Raw genomic sequence first — 18,039 nt, 5'->3', positions numbered from 1 at the left:
TTACAGGAGAATGATCTGAACATTAGCTTATGGAGATCAATTCTGTCATCAAAATTATCCAATGGCTGAATCAAGAATATTTGTTTAAATGTTGCTAGTCACTTTACATTGCCTGTGAATTGAATTCAACTATTTATTCTTGAACATGAACTTTAAATTCTAACACTTGGGATTTTTTAAACAATTTGATTAAATAAATACATATATCACATTAAGTACTGAGAAGAACAGTCTTTATTAACAGTCAAAGACTCGACCATGGTAAGGGTGATGGAGCACTGGAACAGACTTCCCAGAGAGGATATGTCTATGGAGATACTCAAGACACTTCTGGATGCCAACCTGTGTGACCTGTTGTAGGGTACCTGCTCTAGGACTCAATGATCTCTTGAGGCCGCTTCCAACCCCTATGATTCTATAACTTAAATAAGTAAATAGACCTAATGATGTAATAGACCTTGGGGTCTATTTTGCCACTAGCATGTATGTAGAAGCTTAACTGGCATTTGTCATAGATATGCACAGAAAAGCAGAAAATACCTTTTCATTTTAGCTGTATCAGAAACAAACTATGTGAAACTCTTTTACAATGACTATTTTAGCTTAAGCAAGAGTTCACATGCAAGCAACCTGTTAAATAGGCTAAGATAACATATTTGACTTCTGGCAGAAGTATGGAAAATCTACATTTGTACTTGATTTATTCTCGACCTAAAGATCTAAATGCATGTGTTTTCTGTTCCCATTTATTTTATGACTAGTTCTTTCTATTTATTGCCTTCAAATCATAATCAGGTGAGGAACATCTTATCTGATAGTGCAGTTTCCTGTATTATGTATTTAGTGTAAACAATGCATTTTTTCTTAGCATATGGGTTAGATGATATTTTTAAAGGTTTTCTCCAGTTTCCCTCTGGCTTCTTGATGAGGCTCCAAAAAAAAAAAAAAAAAAAAAAAAAAAAAAAAAAAAAGGTGGTGAGAAAATGAAAAAGATGGAGAACCTTTAGATAGTTTTTCTTGATATATGTTACTACTCTCACTTGCTAGTCGGAATTTAGTTTGTTTCCCACTTGCCAGATTACCCTTTTAAGCTCCATTAGTCTCTGGAAGTTGACTGATTACCATTCTCAGCTTCAGGCATGCCCAGCTATTAATCCCACATCTGATAGCCGTTGTAGAAGTGGCACTTCCCCAGTCAGTGTGACAACCTTCTAGACCCCTGACATGGACCCCTGTTGCTTGGGCTCGTTCCCAACCAGGAATGACCTGGATCTGGGCACCTCGCTTTCTAATGGCTCTGTGAGTACAGAACAGCATGGTATTTGCTGTATTTGGGGAGAAAAATGTGATCTAGTCATCTGGACCCAAAATGTATGACTCGGTAAGTAGGAGCTGTGACTGTATTAGCAAGTCACGTGACTTATTAGGAACAGCTCTGTAGAGAGTCATATTTATGTCTGCTAAAAGTTTTCTGGGATACTACCAGAACATACTTATTTTCTATTTTTGACCAAAAAAAGATTTTTCAGGAAATAAATATTTCTATGTACAGACACCCCTATCTCTTGCCTTTCTTTCCTGACTTGCTGCACCCAGGGATGAAGAGCTCTTGCATGCTAAGGAAAGCCTACTTAAAGAACTGCCAGCTCTGCGCTGCATCTGTACCCATGTGGACAGTTTCTCAGGGCATTTTGTTGACTAACTCTCTGAAGAGCTGGAATTTAGTTTTCCTAAAATTTAGCTTCCTAGCTTCCTAATTTTACTCTTTGCCTCTCTTATCCCTCCGGAGCAAGAACTCAACCATAAGATGGTCACTACAGCCTCCAGTCCTGATGTTTTCAATCAGTTCATTTGCACTGGTGAGCAACTGGTGCAGTATTGCATCCCCCTAGTAGGACCTTCTATCGCTTGACTCAGGAAGTTATCCTCAACACATTCCAGAAGTGTTCTGGATTGCCTACATCTCACCATGCTACTTTTCCAGCAGATGTCTGTGTTGTTGAATTCCTCCAGCAGGACAAGCGCTTGTGATCATTGCACCTGCTGTTGCTGGAGGTGGAAGGCCTCATCAACAGGCTCTGCTTGATCAGGTGGCCTGTAATAGATACCAGTCACAAGGCTCCCTTTGCTGCTTTGGTCTCTACCTGTCACCCATTGGCTTTGAACTATTCTTTAGGGACAGCACTCCACATCCTATTCTTCTCCTGATGTAGATAGCAACACCTCCTTTCCTTCCTCACCTGTCCCTTCTGAATAGCCTGTAGTCATTAATAGCCACACTTCAGTCATGAGATTCATTCTACCAGGTTTCAATGATGGCAACTACATCGTGGTTTTCTAGCAGCACGGTAGCTTCCAGCTCCTTCTTTTTGTTCCCCAAGCTGTGTGCATTAGTGTAAAGGCACTGCAGCTGGGCAGCTGGTCTTGTCACCTCCTTGAAGGATAACTCCTTAATTTCTTTTAAGTATTTCCCTTGATTTTCCCCACTGTCTTCTCCTATTGACCCAGCAGCCACTGCCTCATCATCATAGGATTTCATATGTGCTGCAGTGTTGCCAGCACCTCTCAATGCACACATCTCCAAGATACACTTGAAAAAAATGTAGTAATTAAAGAAGTAACTTAAAAACATAATCAAAAAAGAAAATGCATTTTTATGTGTTACTGTTTGATGAGATAAATATAAAAATTTATCAAAAAAAAAAACCAAGTCAACATTTAAATGTTATGCTCTTTAGAGAAGTTAATTACTATTTCATTCCACTTGTCTAGGTTTGACAAGTTTCAAAATACCCACATATCTTACAATAAAGCTCCTGCTTTGCTATTAACATCATGGAAAATTTGCTTATAGGCTCTTTGTCAGTCCCTGTAATTTGAGTCAGCAAAACCCACTCATTCGTGTTTCTCGTGAGCCTTTCCCCTCTCTTCCCCTTCATATTCAACTGTCTCAAACAAAAAGCTGGCTCTATGTTTGCAGTGCACTGTGAACTGTTTCACTGCTGGTGATTAAAAATAAAGGAAATCAAACCTTAGTAGGAATTTATAGAGTGATAATAAATCCTGTATATGCCATCCACGTGCTCTTCAAACCTATTCACGTAACCTCTGTTGGTTTTCTTTTTTTTTTTTTTTTTTTTTTTTTTTTGTTCTGGGATAAAAAGCATGAACTCTGACAAATGCAACTACTTGAAAGAAGGAAAATCCCTACTGTGCCCCCCATGCTGCCTTTGTAACAGGAGATTAGGGGGTGGGAGTGCAGCTCACCAAAGCAATCTAAAGCTCATGAAAGCTAGAGACCATAGATGACACAAAGCATTCTGTTGTTGTCAAATGTAACAATAAGCTAAGGAAAGGCCCAATGAAAAGGAGCCATGGCAGAGCACAGTTACACAGAATGGTACAGGAACACTGGAAGAGGCTGCCCAGAGAGCTTGTGGGATCTCTTTATCTGGAAATATTTGAGACACCTCTGGATGCCTACATGTGTGACCTGCTGAAGGGAATCATCTTTAGCAGTGGGGTTGGTCTGAGTGATCTCTAGAGGTTCCTTCCAGCCCCTGCGATTCTGTGGTACAGAGCAGTGGTAGTTATGATCTCGCACCTTTAAAGTAGAATAGAATTGTGAGAGAACTACACCATCCCCACTCACATCAAAGTTTGGTCCAAAGTTTGGCTCAATCAATGGCAAAGAAAAAATGTTTGCAGTCAGTTTTGTGCAAATGAATATTTGTGAGAAAATGTGAACTGCATTAAATGTTTCAGTCTCTTCTTTGGTATTGCACAGACAACCAAAATTGACCCTACCTCACTAACTGAGGGCTTTTCTGTTCAAAGAGAGTTATAACATTCACATTTGGAGAAGGATTTGTACTTGAAAGAGAGCAGAGAGAGAATATATGCCTGCTGTGTTTGTGCTCAGGGAACCCCCAGCTGGCATTGCTGCTGGGACTAGCACCAGGGCAGGAGGCTGAGATTTGCACTGGAGGCATAAAAAGGAAAAACAAACTTTGTATTACCTGCTGATTATGTGCAATGCTTAATAAGGCATTTAGTAAATTGTCTTTTGTATGCATAATTCTCATCAGAAACATTGTAATAAGCAACAGAGACAGTGCTAGCTATAGACATCAGCCCTTGCAGTCAGAGGATTTTGATAGCAGGCTGAAGTACTGAACACTTCATCAGAGAATGTATCTAACGTGAAAAGGTAAGCATACAGTCTTTGTTTCAGTCCAAAAACACTAGGCATCAGGGAAAAGGAAATATGAACTTTGAACCTTGGTTGACAGACTTGATTGCCCACAAAGGGACTTTGTAATGGCCCATAGCATAAAGCTGCATTTTTTCCAGGAATATTCCTTTCCTTCCCTCCTTGTCTCAAGCGTAGCACATTTTCTTTATTCTGAAAGGTATCAGGTAGAGGTCTTACAGATAGCAAAACTATGATTTTTAAAAAACCTGTTTACTTTTTTTTTTTTTAATTTTGAAGTACAAAATGATTTTTGGCTTGTGCGTGTTCATTGTTCATTCATCAGCTTCAAAACAATGTTCACCTTGTTCTCATTTCCTCTTCAAATAGTTGAACTCACCGATTAATTGATAGCCTTAATGAGTTGCTATCATCTTTGCAATAGCCGTGAGAAGGAGTTGATGCTGCTTGCCTATAGGCTTCATTGGAACTATTTCGAAATGAGTGAAGTAAAGTGCCGGAACACTGATACTGAGCATCAAAGATAGCCAAAGGGCAGAACTGTTCCAATACGCTCTATTTTGGATCATTTCAGCATAAAATTAGCTCTGGTTTTCACTGTTATGTGCTGTGACTGGAAGTACTGATGCTCAGAAATGAGGATCCGTGTTTGGGAGACTGTGCTTTATTGGGCGCTGACTGACACTTTGGGACTTTCTTTTTCCTAGGGTAAGGCTTCTCTTGATTTCTCTACAACTGTGCTTGTTCCAAAACCCTCTGCTCTCCCAATTCCCCAGTCTGGTGTTCACCTCGCACATCCTGTTTCCAGACTTGCTCAGTCAGCCCGTGCTGTTTTCTCAGAGACTTTTACCAGTGTATTTTCTTCCCATTCCAGCTTTCAGATCCAGTCTCCTCAGCCACAGTCTCTCTTAAAACACCTCTCACAGTATTTTGGCCTGGTCAACCCTCCCTCATGTCCAAAAAGAGTTCTCCAATCCTCCACCAAATTGGTCCTCTCCATTTCCACATTTCCTTTCTGGGCCCAGTGCTCCTTTGCAAACATCTCCTCACATACAAACTGTATTCCTATGCTTTCTTTTGGCCTTTCTTGTCTCATTTTCCCTGACAGTCTTTTCCCAAAGTCTTCATGCTTTCTCAGCTGCTTCTTACACTTCCTTTGAATCCACTTCAGACGATTTCTGACTGTCCCAAACGCTTCTTTTTTCTTGTCTTTCCAACACTAGCTTCTCCTCCTCCTTCATTTCCTCCACTTGGCTCCTGATCATGAGCCCCTGCAGCACTGCTGCTCTAGGAACCAGCGTTACCCATGACTAAGCCTTGGTTCTGCAGCTCACGCAAAGTACTGTTCAGAAGACTTCCTCATGTGTATTCCCGTTTTGGTTGCCAGCAGAGCAGTGTCTGAAAGCCGCAGCTGGAGTAGAAACAGAGGGGTGGTGCTGGGGAGCTTAGCAGATTTGGACTGGCTTCAAACTTCCTTCAGTGAAGCATAGGGAGGCAATTAATGGGGAAGCCTGGCACCGTGCCCATCTGCAGAGTCTGCCTGTGCTGTACAGCTGGCCTTATTCATTTGAACATTTTCTTCGGTTCAATTCACCACATGGCTTTACTTCACTAGGATTAGTTCTTCAGTTGCTGTAAACCTATGCAGCCTTATTGAAAGTAATGTAGAGATGATGGTTTACAGCAAAGAAGGATATGGCCTTTATTTTTCTCCCCTTGCAGACGATTGAAACTTAAAATTGAAACAGAATTTCACTTTGTGTCAAATCAAAACCCCAACTTAGACATAATTTCAGCATAAAACCTCAAAGTGGTCTGGGTGAATATGAAAAGGCTTGTGAAGTTTAGTGAATCTTTAAATGGGCTTGATTTCTGTTCTGTGCATACAATTATTTCATGTGGTTCCCAGTGTCAGGTTTTACTGCATCAATTTTGCATTAATTTAATTAATCTCCAGTTGGAAGAAGAAAAGACATAAAAATATGCATGGTATATTCAGACTTTGGTATTCTTTCAATTTTATTCCTGTATTTTTAGCAACAATCTAAAATTCTCAGTTTCATAGGCTTCCTCGTCATTAACGGATATGTTTCCAATGGGAAGTTATGTTAGAGCTGAAAAAGGGATCTAGGGATCTTGAAGTTAGGCAGTGCAGCCACATCTATTTTAAGCATTTTTCCTTGGCATGCAATCTTAAATCAAGAGTTACAGTCCTCAGGGCATGGGAAGTGTTGTAAAAAATGAAATGGCACTCCAGAATGCCTCTACACTGACAGGGGAAGACCAAGCAACAGGAGTGGCCAAAGATGAGTTATGGTGAACATTTTTTGGCTCCCTCAAGATTAAGAACAGAGTCAAGCCTCCAGGCAGACATACTGACTAATTAAAATATGTTTTAGAGTTACTTTAATTTTCTAAGAATAATTAAGTCCACTTTCTAGTTCATGTTATGAACTGGATTCCCATGGTGCACCAGCTCTGATGTCAAAAACTGTAACTGGTTCTGTGTCACCTCCAGGCATTAATATGTTTAGAAATTTGTGCCAGACAAATTCAGTTTGTGGGATTTTAAATTCCTTGCTTGTGCTAGATTGGTATCAACATATTATGCCTTTAAAAAATGACTATGGAAAAGGATGGTTAGGGCGGAACAAAGTGCCTATCTTCTGCATAAGTATACTGCAGTTAAATTATCTACCTGGGAAGGGGATCATTTAAGTTTACTTACTGCTTCAGTTAAAGGAGAAATAAACACATCAAATTAATTTCTTGTTGAAGAGTAGCTCAAATGTGAGACTGAAATTGCATGGGAAGTATTGCCATTGCTTCAAACTTGTGGTTTGCCAGAGGGAGAAAACCATGCTAGAGGTGAACAAAAGTAGGGCAGCCTGGACCAGGAGTTCAGCCCTTAGAAGTTGCAGTGGAAGGGGAGCTCTAATTCCTTCGCTGTGAAATCCAAATTCACACACAGGGAGTAAAATAGGGAACCATACTGCATAATAATAGTCCTGCATAATAGCGAAAAATCCTTAGTGTGAGGAGAAATAGGACAGTTTAGTGATGGTTGGATGTCAGTATTTAGAACTTTTAGAAATTATACATCACTTAGATTACAGATGCTCAATCAAGCATGGGTTCTCTCAGCAGCACACACTGCATATATTTTCCTGTTGTGGAACAATACAGAAAGAAAACAGAGTATCTCTTCTCACCACTTTTAGCCAAAAAAAGGACCAGGGAAATCCTCAGGCAGCTTACAGAAACCCTGAAGCTGAGATTTCTATGCAGTCATCTTAGCGCTAAAAAAGCAAAACACTCAATGTATGTACACAGCAGGCAGTGAGAGAAACCCGCTTTCATAGACAATCAAAAAATAAAAATAATTTATTAAAATCTCACAAGATTCACAGATTCAAATTCTAAAGGAAGCAGAGCAGCATTGCAACCCATGATCTTCCAAAAAAAAAAAAAAAAAAATCAACTTCTAAGGATTCTGTGATAAAACATCCTGTTTGCAAAGAATGTCTGTATCTATTTGTAGACTAAGGCAGAACCATCAGTGTTGATTGGAGTCTCCTTTTAGTTACCTGCAGTTATATTTTTGGCTGGCTGCATTTATTGTTGCTCTTCTACACTTGCAAGCTGTTATCTGAAGCAGTGGTATTCAGAGCAGGTCACTTCTGACACTAGATATTTTTGTCCTAGAAAAGACTAATGTGATCAGTGTATTTCATAGCTTGGAGTAGAAACAATTCTTCTGAACTGAGTTTGAATATATTTCTCTCACATGATTGCAGACACACCAGTAACATTCCAAGACCACCAAACTTCCCGAAGAAACCATTGAGTGCCAAAGTCTGCTTCCATTTATGTGAATGTTAAATTCTGCTATTATACATGCCAGTGGCCAAAGAACCACGTTGTAAGTGACTAATTAAGAACATCATTTCCCCAGTGTGAATTACGTATGCATTTTTGAGGGTAGATTTTAGCTGTTTTACTATTGTTTTCCAAAAGTTTGTTTCCCATGCAGTTGCACTTAGTTACTGTATATTAAGATTGTTTTCAGCTATACCAAAGAATTTACTGTACATAGACTAACACTATTCAGACAAATATTTTCACTGAAGCAAAAATCTTAATCTCTTATATATTCTCTCACTATAGATATTGCCCTGATTAAAGAAGCAGAATATTGTTCTATTGTCATAAACAATAAATTATTTTAATGACTTTTTAGTAGCTTTAGTGTTCTTACATGTATATCAAGAAAATTTGCTACCTGAAACTGACAATCTTTGCATCTATAAAACACCTTTCCCTTAGAAATATCACAGTAGTATTGGTAACAATGTTTTGAGATTTGTGTCTTCAGACACAACCTCATGATTTGTACTGTACAATAATTGAATGCTGAACCTCCCTGTAAAAAGCCCGTTACAACATTGCCAGATAAACACTGAGCAACCACAAAGGTGACCTTTTATATTACTCGTGTACAGATGGTTCCAAATAGCAGTGTTTCAGCTACTTTGATACAGATTATTTTGGATGGATAGGAATATTGGCCATGCCACGGTGTTCACAATTATTCCTCTCTCCTTCCAAAATAGATGGGACAGTCTAAATAACTACAATAAGATTTGAATTCTCTACTCAGTTTCTCTTTGTGTCTGGGAGAGTTTTCAGCTTACCGGCTTGCTTTCTTGTGCTCTATGAACACTACAACATTTGGTGTTCTTTCAAAATGAACACATAAATAGAAGACACCACCCCGAAACCTTTTATTTCAATGTTATTTTGTCTAAATATCTAGTAATTTTGAATCTTCAGTGATGAACAATGATTTTTAATCAATTACATAAAAGTGAGTTTTTATTCTACTATGTAGTTTAGCTGGTCCTCTCTGTCATGCTGCTATGCACACTGGTTATCAGCTCCCCAGAACCCCAGTGTGAGTTGCTGAGAATACTTAAAAGTGTGTGTGAGTACTCTGTATAGTTGAGAAGATCCTACAACACTAACCACACAAAAAGGCTGACCACTTTGCTGTGTCCTTAAGAGAAAATTATTGTCTAGGAAATTCTTGGTAAAGTCAGCTACAGAAAGACATTTAATCCTAAATATTGAGGAAGGTGGTGTCCTTTAACCTTCTAGTTAGATGAACATGAGATTAAATTGTACCTCTTGAGTGACATGAAATAGCATGATGTTTTTTTTGTTCTTGGAAATACAACTGCTTCATTTTGTTGCAAAACAAGAATACTATAAGACATAGTAATATCACCACCTTGTGGGGAATGTGTATGTAAAAGCATTCTCATGCCTGTGAATATCTCTGGAGCCCCTATGTACTCAACAGGGAGAGCCAAAAACAATACTAGCTGATATTGCTGAAATTAGAAGTGAAAAAATATTTTAACAGAAAGGAATTTTATTACATATTACAAGGTACTGCAATAGATGGATTTGTCCTCTGATTTTTGCTTAACATTATCAACTCTGTACACTTCATTGAACATTATGATTTAAAGCTAAGATTTATAAAGGTATTTAAAACATAGAAACGTTTTAATGCATCTGTAAAGTTTTATAAAATAATGCATTAAAATGTTCCATTAAATATAAGTGTAACTATTAAATGTATTCAATAGCCACTTCGTACATTGTTTCCAATTCTGCTTTCTTCAAGGTTCATTTTCACAGAAAACAGAATCTAAATCAGGTTTTTTGAGAAGCTAGTCATCTGTCAGAGGCAAAAATGTACTCAATCTGTACTCAACCAACTTAGGAACAAGACCACCATCACTCTTCCTCTTTAGACCCCCATTTATGTTTTTATTTATTTTCTGTAATAACTTCTAAACTCTATGAGACATAAGGCAGGCTTTGTACAGACAATGGTTTCATTCACCACAGGTCTGTCTACTCTGTGCACTGAACGACATATCCTATGGAAAATTAGTATATGCATGTTATTAAGGACTGTAGAACAAAACTATACTCAAGGTTTAGAAACAGAATCGGAAACTTAACTCCAGGATTTACTTATAGCTTTAGATGATTTTTGACATTTTTAACCAGTTTTACAGAGAAAGGCGAAAATAGATTGTCTTATTTGTTATCGTAACAACAGTGAAGGAAACTTTGAAACACATTCTAAAGCACCTACCTGTGAAATTGCTTTCGCAGAATCACAGAATCGTTTGAGTTGAAAGGGACCTCTAAGGATCATCTAGTCTAACTCCCTTCAGTGAACAGGGACACGTACAGCTAGATCAGGTTGTTTGGAGCCCCGTGCAGCCTGACCTTGAATGTGCCCAGGGATGGGGCATCCACACCTCTCTGGGAAAGCTGTTCCAGTGCCTCACCACCATTACTGTAAAAAACTTCTTCCTTATATCCAGAATAAAGCTCCCGTCCTTTAGTATGAAAACTTTCTCCATCACAATAGACCCTGCTAAAGAGTCTGTCCCCTTCTGAATGGCCTTAAGTTGCACCAGAAGAGATTCAAGTTGGATGTTAGGAAAAACTTAATCTTTGAAAGAGGGCAAGCACTGAACACGTTGCCCAGGGATGTGGTTGAGTCACTGTCCCCGGAGGTATTCAAGAAATGTGTAGATGTGGTACTAAGGGACATGATTTAGTGCACAACATTTGTGGTAGATGAACAGTTGGGCTGGATAATCTTAGAGGTCTTTTCCAGTCTTAACAATTCCATGATTTTGTGACTTTTTCTCATAACCCCCTTTTAGATACTGAAATTCTGTTTTACTGCCAGAAACAATTTTTTCCTCTTGATCTAGCACCCACATAGCACAAAATGAGTCTGTGTAGAGAAGAGTAATGTTGTTACTTGTGCGACCTAGTTAGGGAACCTGCTTTGTCAGGGGAGTTGGACTCGATGATCTCTGGAGGTCCCTTCCAACCCCTACAATTCTATGATTCTGTGATTCTTTTGGATGAAATACAAAATGCAGAAAATACTTTAGCAGAATTATGTTATTTATGATTTTTAAGACATTACGGTTTTAACTTCACATAATTTGAGGATGTTTGCACCACAATTTCTAGTGCTGTGCAGCTGGAAGAGTAATAGAAAAGTTAGGGCTGATTTTCTTTTGATTTTTCTCCATTGAATCTGGACATTTGCAGCACAAATTGCAAACAGAACACAGAAGTAAGCTAACGTAAGTCTAACTCTAGGAAGGAGGGTAGTTTACTGAGAAGTTTCTAGTTTTCCTGCTCCTGTTATTGGTTGTTCACAATTAAATACACAAGCATTCTCTAATTCTTGGTCCTATGTGTATATATATAATTTCTCAAGACAGTTCCCAGATTCCCTTTAAATAAATAAATAAATAAATAAATAATAAATGTTATGGCTTTATGATTATTGATTCCACCTCATAACATCATGTAGTGCACTGGGAGTTAAGGTGTTTATGCTCCAGTTCCAGGTACCTGTCTGGAAGAGAAGAACTACATTCCCCAGGGAGCTTTGCAGTCAGAGAGGAGATATAACTTCTGGTAAGGTCACCTGATGCGCTCTTCTTCGTCTGTGCTTCTTCGTCAGCTCTTCTTCTCTCTTCCTGCTGCTCAACTAGACTGCGCATCTCACCTCAGCGTTGTGGTAAGGCCTATCTACCTTTCAGACATTCTCTCTCTCACTATATTTGATTTATTAGTTTCAATTCTAATTATATTGCATTATAGTGTGTTATCCTGCATTCTGATACTATATTTAGTAAATTAGTTTGTTTCTCCTCAGATCGTTGCCGCTGTTTTTAATTATTTTGGGGTCCCCAGTTCCCTTTTTCCAGAGGCGCGGATTTTGCAAAATCCCTCTGCCCCGCTAGTCACGGAACTGGGCCGAACCAGCCCGTAAACCACTGACATTCTTAAAGAGAATGCGGGCATCGATCCCGCTACCATGACAGTAAATATTAGAGACCTTCTGAGAATCTGAATGCATTCATCAATAGTTGTTTTTTCTTGTCATCTAATTGGTTTCTTTTAATCTAAATTTCAGATATCGTGTTTCTTCTAAAATCCTATGAGCCTCACAACTACAGCAGCTCCATGATCAAGAAGAGCAGTTGGGAAAATCTCACCTCCAGAACATACCTGTGATTAGTATCTACATTTTGCGTTGCCAGGTCTCCCAGGTATGCATATATAAGGGCATGTAGTAACAGGAGAAGGGGAAGTGGTTTTAAACTGGAAGAAGATAGGTTTAGACTAGGTATTAGGAAGAAATTCTTTACTGTGAGGGTGGTGAGACACTGGAACAGGTTGCCCAGTGAGGTTGTGAATGCCCCCTCCCTGGAAGCATTCAAGGCCAGGCTGGATCGGGCTTTGAGCAACCTGGTCTAGAGGGTTAGGGTTAGGGTTAGGGTTAGGTGTCCATGCCTAAAGCAGGGGGTTGGAACTAGATGATTTTAAAGGTCCCTTCCAACCCATGATTCTATGAAACTGCTACGTACCTCATTCATGTCATGATTCAGAACTGAGACAAAGAGGAGACTAACACCGGGGTAAGGCAGTATCTCTTAGGTGTGATCTTTGCACACAGTAAGCATAGTGTTCAGCATGCAGCAGGGCAGCCACAGATGATATCATATGAGAAAGGGGAGTGGCAGAGTAACACAAGCCCCAGTGTATACACCTGTGTGCGTACATGTGTATTCAGGTAGGATTACAACTTTTTTTGGAATTAATTATAAATGAGCACCCAAAATTTTCTAGGTGTTAATTGACAGTACATATGCGTCTACTGTTGTGGTTTATCTGTTTTATTGCTGACATTGATTGTGAATGCATTTTTCACTGATAGTCAATTTTTTGTGTCATTTACAAATCAATTAGCTGCTTTGAACCTAATTTGATTCAGACTACATGAACTGAGCAGTTCTTTTTGCACTGCTCTATTAGTGCATGTCTCTCATGTACTGTAGCCAGAGACCAAAAAGAGACTCAGCTTCTATTTCAGGATCAGGCTTTCTTGCACAGAGATGCTGCTGTGGATGTCAAATAACCTCAAAAGCAAACTTTTCACAAAAATTGAACACCCATACACCTATATGGAGTTTTAATTTAAGCGAGTTACCATTTTTTCAGAAGAAATCTGGTCAAAACATTCATAACTTGCTTGATTTTTTTTTTAGTTGAGACGCCAACTTTTAATGGCACTCCTTTTAAAAAGTAAATGAAATTCATTGTTCTGTAGGCTGCTTGTAAGAGCAAAAACTCAGGCAATAGCTTAGATCTACACTGTGCTGATAATCAATTGGTTGTGTTGAAGTATTTATTGAAGACTGTTTTCATGTGTGGCATCTCTGAAATCTCTTCAGGGATTTGTTCTCATTGCAGACCTCGTGTTTATTTCACAAGCTTATTTTCCCCTATTTGTTACAGAACTGGAATCAGAAATGCAAAATGTGGATATCAGGTGATCTAAAAGACTTAGAGCAGCATAGAGTGGCTGTGATCTGAGGTTTTTATCAACACTTTGGACTTATCAGGAATTAGACTGAAATTACACCTCTGTAGAGAGAAAACACTATGACAAAAAGCAATAAAATGTCACCTTCTTGAAACACCTTGTGATAATTAAGTGCTAAATGTGCCTGAGTTTTCATGTGCATTCTTTATAGAACTTGTTCAAATATATCAATTTCAGGCCTAATCCCAGGAAGATTTTACTAACAGCACCATAAATTAACTGAAAAATCTCATTTCCTTAATAAATCCATCAAATTTTCTAACAGTCATTGAATAAAATTGGTGGGATAACCTTGACAACTTGTCTGACAGGTGCTTTCCAAACACTGCAGCACTGCCTTGCTCTACTGTATGAAGTTCAATTATTTTATCTCCCAAGGAAATGAATGTCTTACAAAGGGTAGGCCAATGACAGCAGTGATCCACTGAATTTTTAAAAAATAATTATTCAGGATCAAAATTTGAAAATTTTCTCATTCCATGAAACCATATTATCTCTCCTGGCACATTCCATCAGGGGAAGAAGGCTCATGTCTTTTCCCTGCAGTCAGTGCTGAACTCCCTCTCACTTGCCTTCCTCCTCTCACAAGTTTTCACTCCTGAACTTTTGGCTCCACACCAGCCAAAGGAGTGCAGACAACCCAGAAGCCAGCTGTTACAGCATTTCCTTGGAAGAAAGGATTGAATCCTTGAGAAAGAAAAGAGTTGCAGTCCTTGTCTGACACTTTGCTTTAAGGAAGCTAGCTGTTTGCCTTGCAAGGGTATGGAGGCATTTTCAGTTACGTCAATAAGAGAAATAAGATACTAAGGTATATTAGTTTAATTTTTCTTTATAGAAGACTTAAAAGCTGACTGCAGAAAGAATTTAAGCACATCACGTAAGAAAAGTAGATTGTGTTTTCCCACTGATGCTGTTTGCCAATATTCAGATCCCTCTGCAGCTAAATCAGTGCCTCAATTAGTTACCCTGGCTATTCATTCTACCTTCTTATTGCGAGTACATTTCATTAGCTTCTCTCTTATCTGAAAATGAAAACAGAGCATAGGGAGTCTGGTCATTTGTTGATGTGAATTAAAGCTTCAGAGTTGCTCTCTTGAATTGACAGGTCACAGCTTTCCAAGATCTATTCTTTTGTCCAGGATCACTGAAGTGTACATTAGCGCAACTCCCTCCTGGAAATTCGCAAGCAAAGTCTTCCGGTGATGCTTTCATGCAATCACTTCCCTCAAAAGTGTATTAAGACCCTATAGCTGACAGCAACAAGTCCAAAGTTCTGCTTAAATTTGCTGCTGAGCAGTATCTGTGAGCATGCTATGTACAGCACTTCAAAGAGCTCACCATGTCGAGGAAGCATCAGACAAGCTCTGTATGTCCTGTATAATTTCTTTCAGTGTAAATCCAGCATGTTCACACATAAGGACGTAATGTGTTTAGTAGGTCAGGATCAGGTCTGTGAGTTGTTTTGATGCTGCAGTGGTGGTCTAAGGTTTTGCAGTGTGCATACCTGATCTACAGATCTTAAGGCCAGAGGTCCTACTATGCTGACAGATGTCTAGAAATCCTGAGCGAGTATCTGAGGAGATTTCCCACTGTGATAAAAAAACTCTCCTTGCAAATCTCAAGCTTACTGTTTCCTATGTTTTTAAAGTGCTCATGCAAAAATTTGATACAAAGGAATTAAAGGATTGTAACCTAATTAAAGTAATTCAACATTTTTATAGCTATCAGATGATCCCAATTAAACAAAGTTATCACTGTATTATTACGGATTTGATTTATGAAGAGTTTAATATTTAAATTACTAGAAGTCAGCTGATATAATGCTGCATATTACTTGAGATTATATTGCTAAACGTTTTATCCAAGTCTACATTAAGATAATTACCCTTAAAAGATTAGCATAAACGGTTAATTGTTACCCATTAGGCACACTTGGAAAAGAATTCTTTATGAAAAGATTTTTGGCTTCCTATTATCCTGAAGAAAACTATTAGCAGTACAAAGCCATGCTGGCATAACTGCATTTCACACCAAATTGGTACAGTGAAAAACAATAGCAACCTGATTTCAGATGAAACAGCATTAATAACACACCAATGGTTTTAGCACTGATAAGCAATGGGAAAACACTCAAAGCCAGGCCAACAGCATGGAAGAGCCACTGCCTTTATAGCTTGGCAGCAGGAACAGGGCAGAGCCAGGACAGCTGGCCTTAGTTGGGCAAAAGGTTATTTCATTACCATCAAACATAATGTGGAAGGGCAGAAAGCTACAGGGAGTTGTTTGGGGTGTTGGGCTATGGCTGCTTGGAGAAGGGCTGGCTATAGGTTGGTAGGAGACAAGATGCTGCATTCCTAGTACATGGTTGGTTTTCCAACAGTTGTATTATTAGCTTGAGTATTGAGTATTGAGTATTGAGTTGGTGGTGAGTAATTACACTGCAGGTGTGTATCGTTATTACTGTAGTTTTGTTTCCATTTTTCCTTTTCTGTCTTAGTGAATAATTTTTATATCAACCTACAAGTTCTATTTTATTTCCAGTTCTCTCTCTCATTCTGTTGTGGGGTAGTTAGCAAGCAGCTCTGTGGTGCTGAGCTACCTGACAGGCTAACAACAATTAGTAAGGGAGATACATTTCCTGGAGCAAATCTGGTTGCACAGCCAGTTGAATTAATTGGATAATGCGTATTTAGATGCAGCCGAATGCAACAATGTTCTTGGGAAAGAGGGTGTAATTTAAATGTTGGAGAACATGTTCTGGGCAGCACAGCCTCAGAAACAGAATAAGTCTGATCATGTTGGATAATAAATTGGAGAGGATTTTATGAGGTACTGCAACAATGAGGTAGTGGATATCAATCCCTAATCCAAGGTAAGCAGTTAACTGAATTAAAGTCAGTAAGTAACTACATGAGAAAATGGTTTCTGAGAGAACATGGCTTATTAATCTTGCAAAATAAGGCATAAAATTGTCTAGTGATTGTCAGCTAAAACCAGCTAAGATCAGAATAAAGTAAACAAGCACTTTACTGGGAAAGCAATCTATTTACTCATCTTGTAAAGTTAGCCCTCCTCTATCTTATGTCAAATTTAGAATTCACCCGAGCTCAGCAGTCTTTCCAATGCTGTTGTTCAGCAGAAGTTATGGTCCATGCAGGAAATACTGAGGAGTTTTCACAAAAAATTCTGAGAACATATTACAGCAGAAATACTGTGATATTTATTCAAGTATACTAACATGATACTTCATTATGAAACTGAGACTTCACGAGTTAGGATGAGACAGTTATTAATCAAAGATGTCTTGAAAGATAGTGGTAATTTACTCTTAATTCAATTTGTTATATATATATATATATATATATATATATATATATATATATTTATATATTTATATACCTATACTGAAAAGCCTGGTAAGACATGCTTTAATCTTACCGTGGACCTTTCAGATTTACAGCCTATGCCACGAACTGGCTATAGCTTCCCAAAGGGCAGAGATTGGAGGAGGCATTGTGGCGGATTTTGAATTTGTTGTGGATGCAGAAGAGTAGAGTTGCAACTGCTGTTTTGGAAAAGATCTGTTGTGCCAAATCAATGGGGCTTAGCATTGCTTTCTCTGGTGTTTTCTCTTGTGATAACAGGTGAGAAAACTCAAGTTTTAATACAAAAAAATCATTTATGTATGTGGATTCTACCTAACAGAAGGAATATCACAGCCTGAGGACCTACACTGGCAAGGGGAACAAAGCACTTCAGGCTTCTCCAAGCTTTTTCCTCTACTTGCTGTGAAACCCAAGACACCAGACACAGGAAAGAGCAGCAGAAGGTGGAAGGTCGCAGTGTAGAGCAGGGGCAGGTCATTGTCTCCTAACTCTCCTAGCCTATCATTTGCTGTCAGGGCACAGAATAAGTCTGAAACCACTGTACCAGACAGGCCTAAGTATAGTATTTGATGCAGTCTTAGAAAACTGAGCCACTGCAGTGATTTTTTAACATTCTGCCTGTGCTTCTGAAAGCACAGCGACAGCAGTCATCTCCAGCTTCCTGACTTGTCACGATACAAAGAAAAATCTTGCAGACTGCCTTTCATCTGCTTTTCTGCCTTAGCAAGTCTGCACCCCAGAAGGCAGACAAATGAGTCGCCTCCCAGATGTGTCCATGTTCTTCCAGAGAGGTCACAAACCCCTTCTATTTCCCCTGTCTCAGTCTCTTCCAAGAAGTACCTCATGTAGATTTTTCATTGAAACCACTCCATCAAATAGTCTTTTTGTTTTCCCAGTAGTGGAGAAGCAGCTCAAGAACAAGAAAGCTTTAGGAC

At 38.8% G+C, this 18,039-nt stretch overlaps 1 long non-coding RNA gene across 2 annotated transcripts in view; it reads left to right on the top strand.

The window, feature by feature from the left end:
- LOC146545082 (uncharacterized) overlaps positions 1-18,039 on the top strand; it is a 51,390-nt gene that overhangs the window by 26,046 nt on the left and 7,305 nt on the right. Inside the window, exons 4-6 of one of the 2 annotated variants that reach the window (XR_014881594.1) lie at positions 8,011-8,135; positions 11,668-11,846; positions 12,246-12,381. This is a non-coding gene — a long non-coding RNA (uncharacterized LOC146545082). Of the gene's footprint in view, positions 1-8,010; positions 8,140-11,667; positions 11,847-12,245; positions 12,382-18,039 lie in introns of both variants that reach the window. The other variant, XR_014881593.1, reaches the window with a different exon arrangement.

The sequence above is a fragment of the Meleagris gallopavo genome, chromosome 2 (assembly GCF_905368555.1).
Source record: "Meleagris gallopavo chromosome 2, MGAL_WU_HG_1.1, whole genome shotgun sequence".
In the NCBI taxonomy this organism is placed as follows: Eukaryota; Metazoa; Chordata; class Aves; order Galliformes; family Phasianidae; genus Meleagris; species Meleagris gallopavo.
The sequence above is the reverse complement of the archived record's forward strand: the minus strand, read 5'-3'. Positions and strand labels throughout refer to the sequence as shown.